This window comes from Chiloscyllium punctatum, chromosome 3 (genome assembly GCF_047496795.1).
Source record: "Chiloscyllium punctatum isolate Juve2018m chromosome 3, sChiPun1.3, whole genome shotgun sequence".
Lineage (NCBI taxonomy): Eukaryota > Metazoa > Chordata > Chondrichthyes > Orectolobiformes > Hemiscylliidae > Chiloscyllium > Chiloscyllium punctatum.
The window spans coordinates 28,980,307-28,994,266 of record NC_092741.1 but is presented as its reverse complement, the minus strand read 5'-3'; positions in this window follow the sequence as shown (position 1 = coordinate 28,994,266).

Below are 13,960 nucleotides of genomic sequence, written 5' to 3'. Positions count from 1 at the left end.
TCAAGGACTTCACTCCTTGAAAGTGGAATCGCAAGTAGACAGGGTGGTGAAGAAGGCTTTTGGTATACTTGCCTTCGTTGGTCAGAACATTGCATATAGAGGTTGAGAGGTCATGTTGCAGCTGTACATGACATTGGTTAGGCCACTTTTAGAATATTGCATTGAATTCTAAACTCATTTATAATCGCTACAAGAGCCATCAGTGGTCTACAGGTATCTAACCCATAGGTAATCAATGGTGCCTTTAAATAGTGATGGCCTTTCATGTTGAATGCATGTCTGGCCAAGCGTTATTAAAGGACAATAGCTGGAATATTGAGCTCCAAAACTGCACAGCTGGCATCAATTTAGAGTTCCACAATGACTGGTATTAGTTTGCTGACTCACCATACTTCTGTGGGCACTCACTGACTGCTCATTATCTCCCTTACCAATCTGTGTTGTGTAGTGTAGTCCATTCAAAGGCCCAAAACAATTTTTTTGCCATGGGATGTGGGCATCACTGGCTGGGCTAGCACATATATCCCATTGCTAATTGCCCACAGGGCAGTTCAAGGTCAACGACGTTGCTGTGGGTCTGGAGTCACATTCAGACCAGCTCAGTTTCCTCATTAAATAACACTAGTGAACCAGATGGGTTTTTTTTCCAACAATGGCTTCATGGTCATTATTAGACTCTTAATACCAGATATTTAAAATAAAAAGATTGAATGTAATCTTTTGCTGCTGTGGGATTTGAATGCAGGTTCCAGAATATTACCTGAACCGCTAGTTTAATAGACTAGGCATAATTCCACTAGGTCAGCACTTTCCCTGCTGGGTAATATGTACCATGTTGTATGCACACAATATCACAGCAGTGCCTCAGATCACAATGAACTACTTTTGAGAAATTGTGACTGTTCTGAAACAAGCATGATGGCTCTTTGACTTTGACTACATTCCCTAAAATGACCACAAAGTGAATGACTGTTGAATGCAATTTTGTTTTTGTGCTGTTTGGCTAGTGAAGAAATGTCAATCGAGACACTGGCAGGACTTTTCTATTTCAAGTATCGCATGAAGAATGATCATATGGGGAGCTGCTAAAGCAGCAACTTCCAGTCAAATCTTTGTCTGGAAAGGTGACAAATGAAAGATCAGCTTCCAGGATTTAGTAGGTAGCACCTGCACGTCAAGGACAAATACAGTGAAGGATCTAAAGGTACTGCTGGAATGTTCCCAAAAGGAAACCATTGGATTCTAAGATAAGACAAATCTCAAAACCAACTAATCTTATTCTAAGATAACATTATCTTCTGTATGAGTGTTTGCAATATGATATCGAACAGCTTGGTTTATCTATTATTCTTGTATCAGTTTCATGACATGTAGATAAGTGTTCTCTGAGCTCTATAATAAACACAACCTTCTTTAACGCATAATTTGATAGATGACGCATTGGATTGGGTTGCTTCAGTGCCACCCTAAGTTCCTATGGGAATGTACATAGTTCATGAGGTTTATTCTGGTTAACTATTCACTTCATACTGCTCATTTATTACGGGCGAGACTAGCTCTTTCTGAGGTAACTTCTCCCTTTTCTTCTTTCTGAGGTCAGCCTGTACCACTCCCAGCAGCTTTAAAGAAGCCTCTGTTGAGTGACAAGAATTGATTGCAGCAATCCACTCACCATCATAACTCGCTGTAACTCTCCAACCATCAGTTGCCACAGGGTATAGCCTTGTTATGTAATATTGGACAAGTCTGATTCCAGACTGAAACCAGGCTTGAAGAACATTAGGTTCCATTTTGTAAATCGACTTCCACAGTGGTGAGCCCCTGAACATATTCACTGAGGCTGTCAGTGTACCTTTAACAAAAGAACATAGGTTTATTTCACAAAAGGAAAATAAATCACACATATAGTGTATGTATGGTCTGAACATTAACATCAAAATAATACATTCAACCCTGTTCTCCTAGCAATAACTCATTGACTTCTCTTCACGGTGTAATTTATTTATATGTGTGATTGACTTCACTTAACCTTGCCCCCATAACAAGTAAGTGACATTTTCCAGTCTATTAAAATAACAAACAACACTCACCATTCTCCAGTCTTCTTGGACTTCGCCTGTGGCTAAAGAAGATGCAAAGATCTCTGTCAAGGGCCCAGCAAACTTGTCCCTTGCCTCCTTCAGTATCCTGGAATAGATCCCATCAGGCCCTGGGGACTTTTCTACCTTAAAGGTTTTTCAAGACACCCAACACCTTCTTCTTGTTAATATCAATATGCCATAGAATGTCAACATACCCTTCCTTAATCTTACCATCATCCTTGTCCTTCCCCTTGATGAATACCAATCTGGAGTATTCATTAAGGACCTCATCCACTTCCTCTAGTTCCAGGCATAAATTCCCTCCTTTGTCTTTGATTGGACCTAACCTTTCCCTAGCTATCCTCTTGCTCGTAATATATGTATAAAATGCCTTGGGATTCTTCTTAATCATACTTACCAAAGATATTTCATGGCCCCTTTTCACTCTTTTAATTCCTTGTTTAAGTTTTTAAATAAAGACTCCTCAGATAAAGAAATAGTTCATGTCTAAATCAGACCTGAATAATGTTCAGACTTGGGCTGATAAGTGACATGTTATAGTTCCACCACGGGAGTGTCAGGTAATGGCCATCTTGAAAAAGAAGTGATCACCTTCATTGTACACTGCGATCATCAAATCTTTTACCTTGAGTCTATTGACCAGAAATTGAATTGAACCAGAAACTTATATTTGTGGCCATAAGAACAGTTCATAAACTGGGTATTCAAGAGATGGGTGACCCTGAGGAAGTAACCAGAAAGATTGATGAGGGCACAGCAGCAGATGTTGTTTATATGGACTTTAGTGAAGCCTTTGACAAGAATCTGCATGGTAGACTATTTAGTAAAGTTAGATCACATGGGATTGATGTTAAGCTTGCTAATTGGACACAAAATTAACTTAACAGTCGGAGTCAGAGGGTGGTAGTGGAGAGTTGTTTTTTGGCCTGGAGGCCTGTGACCAGCTGTGTTCCACAGGGATCGGTGCTGGGTTCACATTTGTTTGTCATTTATATAAATGATTTGGATGAGAGTTTAGGAAGCATGGTTAGTAAGTTTGCACATGGCAGCAAAATTCGTGATACAGCGCTCAGTGAAAAAGGTTATCTAAAACTACAAAGAGTACTTGATCAGTTAGGTCAAAAGCTGACGAGTGGCAGAATTTAGTTTGGATAAATGTAAGGTATTGCATTCTGGTAAAACAAGCAAGGGCAGGGCTTATACACTTAATGGTAAAGCCTGTAGAACAGGGAGAGACTGAAGGATTCAGGTAGGTCTTTAAATCTGCATCACAGGTAGACAGGGTAGACATGTCAATGCTTTGACAAAGGGTCAGTTAGACTCGAAATGTCAGCTCTTTTCTCTCCTTACAGATGCTGCCAGACCTGCTGAGATTTTCCAGCATTTTCTCTTTTGGTTGCTTAACAAGTGGTTGGCTTCAGATCTGTGCACCACATACAAGTGGAAAAGCAGGAGCTTAATGAGGCTTCAACAACAGCACCTTCCAAACACTCAACTTTTCCCACTACAGCAACAAATTAGATTAGATTAGATTAGATTACTTACAGTGTGGAATCAGGCCCCTTGACCCAACAAGTCCACACCGATCCTTCGAAGAGCAACCCACCTAGACCCATTCCCCTACATTTATCCCTTCACCTAACACTACGGGCAATTTAGCATGGCCAATTCACCTATACGTGGGAGCTTTTGCAGTTTCTCATCCAACTCGCATGCTCTCCTTACTTGAAAGTGTAGTCCAATGCTAGATAAAAATCCTTGAATTCTGTCCCTAACAGCATTGTCTGTGTACTTACACCACATGGACTGCAGCAATACAAGAAGATTTTTTATTGGATAATGAATGTTGCCTTTGCCAGCAATGTTAATGTTCTGTACAAATGAACAAATTAAGAAAGCTACAGCCTCACTAGATGCAAGCTTGCGCACTGAGCTAGAAGGTTCATTTTCAGACGTTTCGTCACCATACTAGGTAACATCTGCCTCACTATTGAAACTCTGCTTACTCAAATGCTTCTGTATGTTTCAGGTCATAGAGTCATAGTATGAAGCTCTGACGTTAAATTCCCTCAGACTTTTCTATTGTTGGCATGAAACATGGATATTACTGGTAAGGCCATCATTTATTGCCTCCCTAGACAATTCCAGAGGGCAGTTAAGAGTCCATCATATTGGCATGGGTCTGGAGTCACATATAGGCTGGACTGGGTAAGATGGCAGATTTCCGCATTGTAGGAATAGACAGCATTTCATGGTGCTATAATTCCAGATGGTGGGGTTTGAACGCATGTCCCTGTAACATTGGCCTCAGGACTCTGGGTTAGTAGATCATTGACATGACCAGTAGACCATTGTCTCCCCTTGTCATTCTCCCTATGGTCTCTCCTTGAATTCTGTGCAGATGTTTGCTGCCTTGTGCTGCTGCTGTCATTGTTCCAGGTTTCAGTGGAAAGTAAATGCAACAGCCTGGGTCAGTAATCCATAACAAGCAAATCCAGTGAAGCAATTCTTGCCAAATTGTGCTTCACCAACTCTTCCAATGTGGTAAGGTCTCAGTAAGACAAACAACAGAATCCAGCTTGGCAAATGAGAGATTTACCTCTAAGAAGGATGTGAGTACCCTTAAATAAAAATAAAACAAGGCTGTTGAGGAATTGATCACACTAGATTTCTTGGGAAGATCAAACCAATGTTTTGGCTGTGCACAAGCACCAAGTTAACTCAAGAGACCAAATCCCACTGTTGACCCTTCATGTTCATACTTAATGACAGCTACAGCTATTGCAAGTTGCCTATTATCAAGCAATAGGAACAAAATGGTATAATGTGCGTCTCTGGTGGTCTCTCCAAAGCAGCAGTGGACCTCATTGCACCTTTTTTACCTCTAGAAAAGTGCAAAAACATTTGCAATTTCTATCTCTTAATGTCCTTCTGTGGTACGCTGCATCACCAAGGCTGTTGAAGTGGTGAATTTTGGTGGGATTTTAAGGAGCAAATTGTCTAAACACAGCCAATATTGAGAGCAACAAGGTTTACAGTTAATCTGCCCTCGTTAATAGATCCAATATGTCCAGCTGGAGTTTATAATGGTTCTAATTCTGTTTTTATTTTACGGTCGGTAAGTCCTACTGTGATAATTCACTGCAGTGACATGGAAATGATTGTGAACATGTGTCAATGATACCATTTTAGAATATTCCACTGCGGCTTCCTAATTCAAACAAGTTCACTTCTCAACAATCAAGTTACTGCCCGGAGGCTGTTTTGAGACTGGCAATTAACATTGCGATAAGGATCATGTGAACTTAACTGGATTTTATGAAGAGCACACTGTTACTTGGATTTTAAATTTGGGGCGGGATCTTATGGATCTTGGCAAGAAATATGAGAAAATTATGCGAGAATTCGCCTTTCTTGCCCTTGAGAGCAACAAGTCGAATTTTCAAAACGTCTTCAGAGCACTGAGATGAAATCCTTACCCTTGAGCAGTGAGAGATATAGTAATGGGCTTATTGCTTGTTATCACCCTCATTAATCAAATCAAGCCTTTTCAAGTGCGGGTTTCATTTCTCACTGGATGGAAACTGGCCATCAGGAAAGTGGGAGAAGGTGGTGTCCAAGTGGTATTATCGCCGGACTGCTAATGCAGAGACCCAGATCATGCGAAGACAAGTAGTGAGCATGACATAACGAGTCCGCAGAGGGATATAGACAGGTTGAGAGAGTGGCAGATGGTATGTAAAGTGTGGAAATGACTGGATATCCACTTCAGCAGCAAGAAGAGAGGAGCTGAATATTATTTAAATGAAGAAAGACGGCAGAAAGCTACAGCACCATGTGGTTTGCAGTTCACACAATAGACTACATAAACTTAGCATCAAGTGGTTAATAGGGAAGGCACGTATTAGCCTTTATTTCAAGGATGTGGAGTATAGAAATAGGGAAATAATGCAAGCTGTACAAGACATGATTCAGACAACAACTGCTGCACAGTTGTGGTCCCCCTGCAAACGAAGGATATATTGGTATTGTCAGCAGTACAAAGTAAGTCCTGAATATAGATGGAATATCTTATGAAGCGAGGTTGAGTAACGCCATAGAGCCATGTAGCACAGAAGATGCCCTTCAACCCGTCAAGTCTATTCTGATCTATCTACACTTGCCCCACCTTCCAACACTTGCCCCTTAGCCTTGAATGGTGTGACATTTCAAATGCTCATCAATGTGATTTTTAAAAGTTGTGAGGGTTTCCTGTTTCTATTACCCTCCCAGATGTTCATCATCCTCAAATCCACTCCGAAATCTGGTACCCTTTATCCCTATTCACCCTTATTATTAACATTTCAATGAAGGGGAAACGGCTGCTTTCTATTCAAAACAAAAACTGAAAGAAATGTGAATGCTGTAAATCAGAGACCAAAACAGAAACTGCTGGTAAAGCTCAGCAGGTCTGGCAGCATGTGTGGAGAAAAATCAGAGTTAGCGATTTTTGAGAAGATTTATAGCGCAGGTTGATGATAAATATGTAAGTTAGCTCGCTGAGCTGTAAAGTTTATTTTCAGACATTTCGTCACCATACAAGGTAACATCATCAGTAAGAGTCCCTGGTGAAGTGCTGGTGGTATGTCTCACCTCACTATTTATAGGTCTTGGTTTCTTAAGGAGGGTGATGTCATTTCCAGTTCTTTTTTTCCCAAGGGAAGGTAGATAGGATCTAAATCCATGTGTTTATTGATGAGTTCTGGTCAGAATGCCATGCCTCTAAGAATTCTTGTGTGTGATTTTGTTTTTGCCTGCCTAGAATGTGTGTGTTGTCCCAGTCAAAGTGGTGTCTCTCAATCTGAAACATTAACTTTGACTTCCCTCCACAGACAGTACCAGAACCTTCCTTCTATTCACCCTGACCATGCCCCTCATAATTGAATTGACCTCAATCAGGTACCCTCCCAGTCTTCTCTGTTCCAAAGAAAACAACCTGAGCCTATCCATAGGTTGGGCCTGTGCTCACTGGTGTTTAGAAGAATGAGAGGTGATTTGATTGAAACATACAATGTTCCGAGAGGACTTGCTTGACAAGATAGTTGTGGAAAAGTTGCTTCCCCTTGTGGGCAAGTCTACGATTAGGAGGTATAATCTCAGCATCAAGGGTTATGGAGAAAAGACAGGAAAATGGAGTTCAGGAATATCACATCAGCGATGATCTCATTGAATGGTAGAGCAGATGGGCTGAATGGCCTACTCCTGCTCCTATGTCTTATCGTTGTTGCTCTTCATGTAAAGATCTGCTTGTTCCCAGGGCTCTGATGTTGCAGTATACAGCATTTTGCACCGGTGGGAAACCATTCCAGCAGCCAATCCCACGTTCCCGCTGCTTGGCTCACTGCATGTGATGGAAACTCAAGGGCTCTCTGAACATTTCAATATGATCTGCCCTTCCCCACCACTACTCAGCAGGCAAACATTCTACCCTCCATTCTCATCCCAATAAGTTCACCCTCCCCCGACCAGTTTTCCCACCTCCTAGGGGATTGGAAAATTCTTCCTTAGTTACCCTTGGATAGTTAGAGGAGGCTCTTGGAAATATTACACACTAGGGGCCTTTGAAATGGACTGGCAGCAGGAAAAAAACTGCTGCTTAATTTTGGCATCTACTGAAGGCAACCAAACATAACCCTGACCCTGCTGACGTCACCCTTACACTCAAACAATTTTAGTTTTAAAACTGGCCCATTGATTTTCAGAAGCTCTTGAAACCTATCCATTGTGTCTATGTTTTACTTATTTGGTAGTCTTTACAATGCTAGGTATGGCACTGTTTAGTACACAACAGGCTTAATTCCACTGCTGTTAGTGGTTTTCTCTGCATGACCCACACAAATATGAATAGAACAGAGACGTGAAGCTCAAAACAAGTCAAGACAATGTTGCGGCAATAGTATTGAAGGCTTGTGCCGTAGATCTTGCCGCTTTCCAAGCTAAGCTGTTCCAGTACAGTTACAACACCAGCACCTACCCGACAGAGTGGACTAATTGAGTAGGATGATAACTATTACTTTGCAAGCCAGAGGAAGTGATGGATACTGGTACAATTACAGCATTTAAAAGGCATCTGGATGGATATATGAATAGGAAGGGTTTAGAAGGATATGGGCCAAGTGCTGGCAAATGGGACTAGATTAGGTTAGGATATCTGGGCGGCATGGATGAGTTGGACTGAAGGGTCAGTTTCCATGCTGTCCATCTGTACAATTGTATGTTTCTAAGTTCACTTTCTGTGAGAAAACAATCTTAGGAATAGGCATCTAGGATTGAGAATCGAATATAATTTAAATCATCTGGAAGTAAATATTGGTACATTTAAAAGTGACTGCCTACTGAACATGTCATAGCAAGTATCCGACTGGTTCACTAACGTCCTTTAGGGGTGTGAGTGACCATCTTTACTTAGTGTCACACTTCACTGGGGGTAGCACACTAGAAACCAGGCCTTGCCATTCCCAGACTTGTGACAGAAGTTAGTGATTTTAAAAAGAATGCAAAGTTCCGCTATTTACCAACTTTCAGCTCCTGGTTGTTGTCGGCCCAGCTGGGGTCTCCTGGTTTTTGGCAAGGTAGTGATGGCAGCCCCTGGTTGTGGTAGGCCCGGAGTGGAGACTCCTGGTTATTGTGAGGTGGTGATGGTAGTTCATGGTTGTGGTAGGCCCGGAGTGGGGACTCCTGGTTATTGCGAGGTGGTGATGGCAGCTCCTGGTTGTGGTAGGCCCAGAGTGGGGTTTCCTGGTTATCGCGAGGTGGTGATGGCAGCTCCTGGTTGTGGTAGGCCCAGAGCGGGGACTCCTGGTTATCGCGAGGTGGTGATGGCAGCTCCTGGTTGTGGTAGGCCCAGCTGGGGTCTCCTGATTATCAGTGAGGTGGTGATGGTAGCTCCTGGTTGTGAAAGATCTGGAGTGGGAACTCCTGGTTATCAGTGAGATGGCAGTAGCAGCGGAGCCCATGGCTGCTGGTTGTGGAGCGAATGTGGGTCCAGAAAGGGTGGTGAGCTGGGCCCAGCAGTGAAGAGATGGTACCTGAAGAGTGGTGAGTCCTATGTTCGTGGGTCTAGTGCAGGCGGCAGTGAGGCAACGGAGGAAGGGTGATGGTGCAGGTGCTGTAGGGGAGCCGGCTCAGGAAGTGGTAGAATGAAGACAGACTCTCCTTCAGGGAGACCTTTTTATTCTTACACTATTCAAAATGGCACCAGATTGTGGCAATGGCTGAAGGTCTTCACTGTACCTTACTGTATTATTCACTGCAAAGTACAAGTCACAATAAATCGTTAACCATTCATTCAAGTGATTGGAATCTAGTAAAAGTTATAAACAGTTGTCATGTGATACTATTGATTAAAGCTCTAATCCTGTTAGAAACTCCACTGACACACAGGCACATTCAAACAGACAGGGAGATAGGTTATTGAACACAGGAGATAAACTGAAAAGACAGTTCAGAATATTGTTGAGATGGTATTTATTACCCTTCTGATGGACAGCATGTTGCATCAGTCTTTTTTTTTACAGATGCTTCCATCGGCTGTTAAGAGACTTGGGGACCAGTTGCCTTATTAAAAAGTCTCTGACTTTTCTGTTAGAAGTCACAGCTTACAATAACATTTGCAGGAAAGATAAACTGGTTTTCTTCACATTCACAATGAGTTTTGAGTACAGAGGAAGAGTGACCGCTCCAGAGATAGAGACTGTTCCTGAATTCGTTGGGACCTCCTTCCTAACATCTGGGGGCTAATGCCAAATTTTGGAGGGCTATATCACAGACGAGTCAAGCAACAGCCTGACATAGCCACAGTTACGGAATCATATCTGACAATGTTCCAGACATCACCGTCACCATCTCTGGCTATGCCCACCTGCAGGACAGATCCAGCAGAGGTGGTAGCACAGTGCAGTCGGGAGGAAGTTGCCCTGGGAGTCCTCAATGTTGACACTGGACTCCATGAAGTCTGATGGTTTTGGGCAAAAGGTGGATAACGAATCCACCTTCTGATTACAATATACAACCCTCCCTTGGCTGATGAATCAGTACTTCTCCATGTTGAATAAAATTTGGAGGAAGCAATGAGGTTGACAAGGGTGTAAAATGTAGTCTGGGTGAAGGATTTCAATCCTCATTCCTGATGAAGGGCTTTCGCCCGAAACATTGATTCTCCTGCTCCTCAGATGCTGCTTGACCTGCTGTGCTTTTCCAACATCACTGTAATCTTGACTCTAATCTCCAGCATCTGCAGTATCTACTTTCACCTGCCTGAAGAATTTCAATGTCCCTCAAGGATGTAGCCGTGAGACTGAATCTGTAGCAGGTGGGTGAGGGAACCAACAAGACGGAAAAACATACTTGACCTCATCCTTACTCGTTTGCTTGCTGCAGATGCATATGTCCATGACAGTATCAATAAGAATGTCACCACATAGTCCTTGTGGAGACAAAGTTCCACCTTCACGTTGCGAATAACCTCCATTGTGATGTACAGCACTAACACCATGCTAAGTGGGACAGACTTCAAACAGATCTAGCAATTCTAAAACTGAGCATCCATGAGGCACTGTGGCCCACAAACAGCAACACAATCTGTAACCTCATAGCCTGGCATATCCCCCGCTCAACTATTTCCTGGTTCAATGGACAGTGAAGAGTAATGAAGGCAGAGTGGTAGACATTGGCCTTATGAATTTCAGCAAAGCGCTCGACAAGTTTCTGCATGGTAGGCTGGTTAGCAAGGTTAGATCACATGGGACCCAGGGCAGCTAACCAACTAAACACAAAGGTAGGAGTCAGAGGGTAGTGGTAGAAGGTTGCTTTTCCATCTGGAGGCCTATGTACCACGAAGATTAGTGCTGGGTCCACTGCTTCTCATCATTTGCGTAAATGGCTTGGATGTGAACATCGGACAAATCCTTAGTAAGTTTGCAGATGACACAAAAATAGGTGGTGTAGTGGACAGTGAAGAAGGCTACGTCAGGGTACAACAGGATTTTGTTCAGATGGGCTAATGGAACCAAAGAGTGGCAGGTGGATTTTAGTTTTGATAAATGTGAGGTGTTGCATGATGGCAAGTTAAACCAATGGAAGAGCCGTACACTTAATGGTAGGGCCCTATGGTGATTTGCCGAAAAAGCAGGTCAAGGTGTGCAGGTCCATAGTCCCTTGAAAGTGGAGTCACAGATAGACAGAGTGGTGAAGAAGGCAGTTGATAAGCTTGCTTTCATTGGTCAGTGCATTGAGTATAACAGTTGGGATGTCATGTTGTGGTTCTACAGGCATTGGTGAGACCACTTTTAGAATACTGCATGCAACTCTGTTCATCCATCTGTAGGAAGGTCCCTGTTAAACTTGAGGGGATGCAGAAAAGATTTACAAGGATGTTGCTGGGATTGGAGGGTTTTAGCTATAGGTAGAGGCTGACTAGGCTGGGGCCGTTTTCCTTGGGGCATCAGAGGCTGGGGGTCGGGGGGTGGGTGGTGACCTCATAGAGGTTTATAGAATTATGAGGGACATGGATAGGGTGAGTTGCCAAGGTCCTTTACCTAGAGTGGGGGAAATCTAAATCTAGACAACATCGGTTTAAGGTGAGAGGGGAAAGATTTAAAAAGGACTTGAAGAGTAATTTTTTCATGCAGATGGTAGTGCATGTATGGAATGAGCTGCCAGGGGAAGTGATAGAGGCTGGTATGATGACCATATTTAAAAAGCATTTACTGAGTATATGAATAGAAGGGGTTTTGAGGGATATGGGCCAAATGCTGGCAAATGGGACTAGGTCAGATTGGGACATCTGGTTGGAGTAGATGAATTGGACCGAAGGATCTGTTTCTGTGTTGTATGACACTAGGACTCTATTACTCACCACCCAATGAATCACCTTCCATCCATGTTTAGTCACTCAAGTCACTCCATCAAGGGTTTACCTCAGACCTATGCTGAGACCAAATAAAATAAAATTCTAAATATCTATTGTAGACTTCACAAAATATAAAAGGAATTTTATGAAAAAAAGGCCCATTTAAACCATTTACATCCCCTCTAGTACTTAATCCTTTATGAGAACAAGCATTTGTATTCATAATCCAACCTCAAAGAAAACTAATTGTTTATTAACTTTTTGCAGCTGCCAGTAAAACTATGAAGTTACAATGCCCCCACTGTGTTAATGATAAGTTGTGAAAGCATTCATGCAGGAATAATGCGACAGTGGGAAGTCTCAGATCATGTTACCAAGCAGCTATTGAAACCGGAATGCCTGATACTCTTTAACTCAAAGCCCTAGCAGTTTGTTTTCTTTTCAAAATTCACAGGGAAGGAATTTAAACAATTTGACAGCTTCATAATTCTACAGACCTTAGCTACATATTAGGAAGATTTACGCTGACTGATAAACATCAAAAGGCTTGCACTGCAAAAAAATGGACCTTGCTGCAGTTAAAATGGGGTCTCTTTGAACTCAGCACTGAGTTCCAATGACCCCACTGGGTTCAGGTCTTCTGATCCTGCCCTTTACCTTTTAGGGGAAAATAGGAGGTGGGAGTGGAGTTAGGCATCTGGCTACTGGATCATTTTAGGATAACATGCTCATCCTCATGGCTTGGTGGAAACCTGAGCACCTGTCAGGAAGTTGGTTATAACATGGAAAGAGAGGTGCATATGTGTCTACATGGTGTCTGTCAGGACCTCAGAATGCACCAATGTCCTTTACAAACAATGTCACATTTTTGGATCCCATAGCATCTAATTAGCACCAGCATCTAACTTGTAGAAGTGTTAGCTCCCAGGTACTGAAACAAACACATTTATGAGATTGGAGAAAGTGAGGACTGTAGATGCTGGAGATCAGAGCTGAAAATGTGTTGCTGAAGAAGGGCTCATGCCCGAAACGTCAATTCTCCTGCTCCTTGGATGCTGCCTGACCTGCTGCGCTTTTCCAGCAACACATTTTCAACATTTATGAGATTATCTGTTTTCAACAAGGCAACTGCTAGCAAGAAAACCAGGTGTGCACCCCTGTTTTTCAAAGAGTACCAAGGGATCTTTAATGTTGACATAAGAGAGTAGGGCTTTATACCACCTTATCCAAAAGATAAATATTGCATTGTGTCAGCCTGGAAGAGGTGCTTCCAGGTAGGGCTAGAGCCCATAGCTTTCTAACTCAGTTGCGACTTTTCAGAGCTACATATTAGAATGCTGTTTGAAGAAACATTAGAGCCTTAGCCCAGACACTGGTTTCATGTTATTTCAAAAATCCTTGAGACAAAATATGTTCATACAAAAACTCTCCTATTAAAAGTCCCAAAATGCCAGTGACTCAAGGGCACTCTCATGCCAGACAAAACAAACAGTGTTTTTCTCAGACAGTTGTAGACATTGGAATAGTTCATTGAAACTACCGATAATTGAGGTGCTTACATCAACAATCAGGGAGCGTTGTCCAAGGCAACACAAGCGAGGTGAATGTAACAGTGCAAAGAGATAGCAAACCATTGTAAAATAAGGTGCAATGAGCAGAATAGCCTCTTTCTGTTCAGTCAAGTTTTCTAATGGAAATATTAAAATTATTTTCAATCCTTCCATGGGTATTCCCTTGTGATTCTACAATCTCCTGAGATCTTTTACTCCTCCTGTGCTGCTGACTTGCATGTTTATGATGTTAAATTGTTTCTCCACAGACGACTGCACCTTTAGCTCTGAATTTTCTGGAATTTTCATTCTAAACCTCCAATCACCACCTAACCGCCCCCCCCCCACAAACTTGTCTCTCCCTCTTTAAGACTCTCCTTAAAACCTAACTCTTTGATTAAGCCTTCTGTCGCCACTTC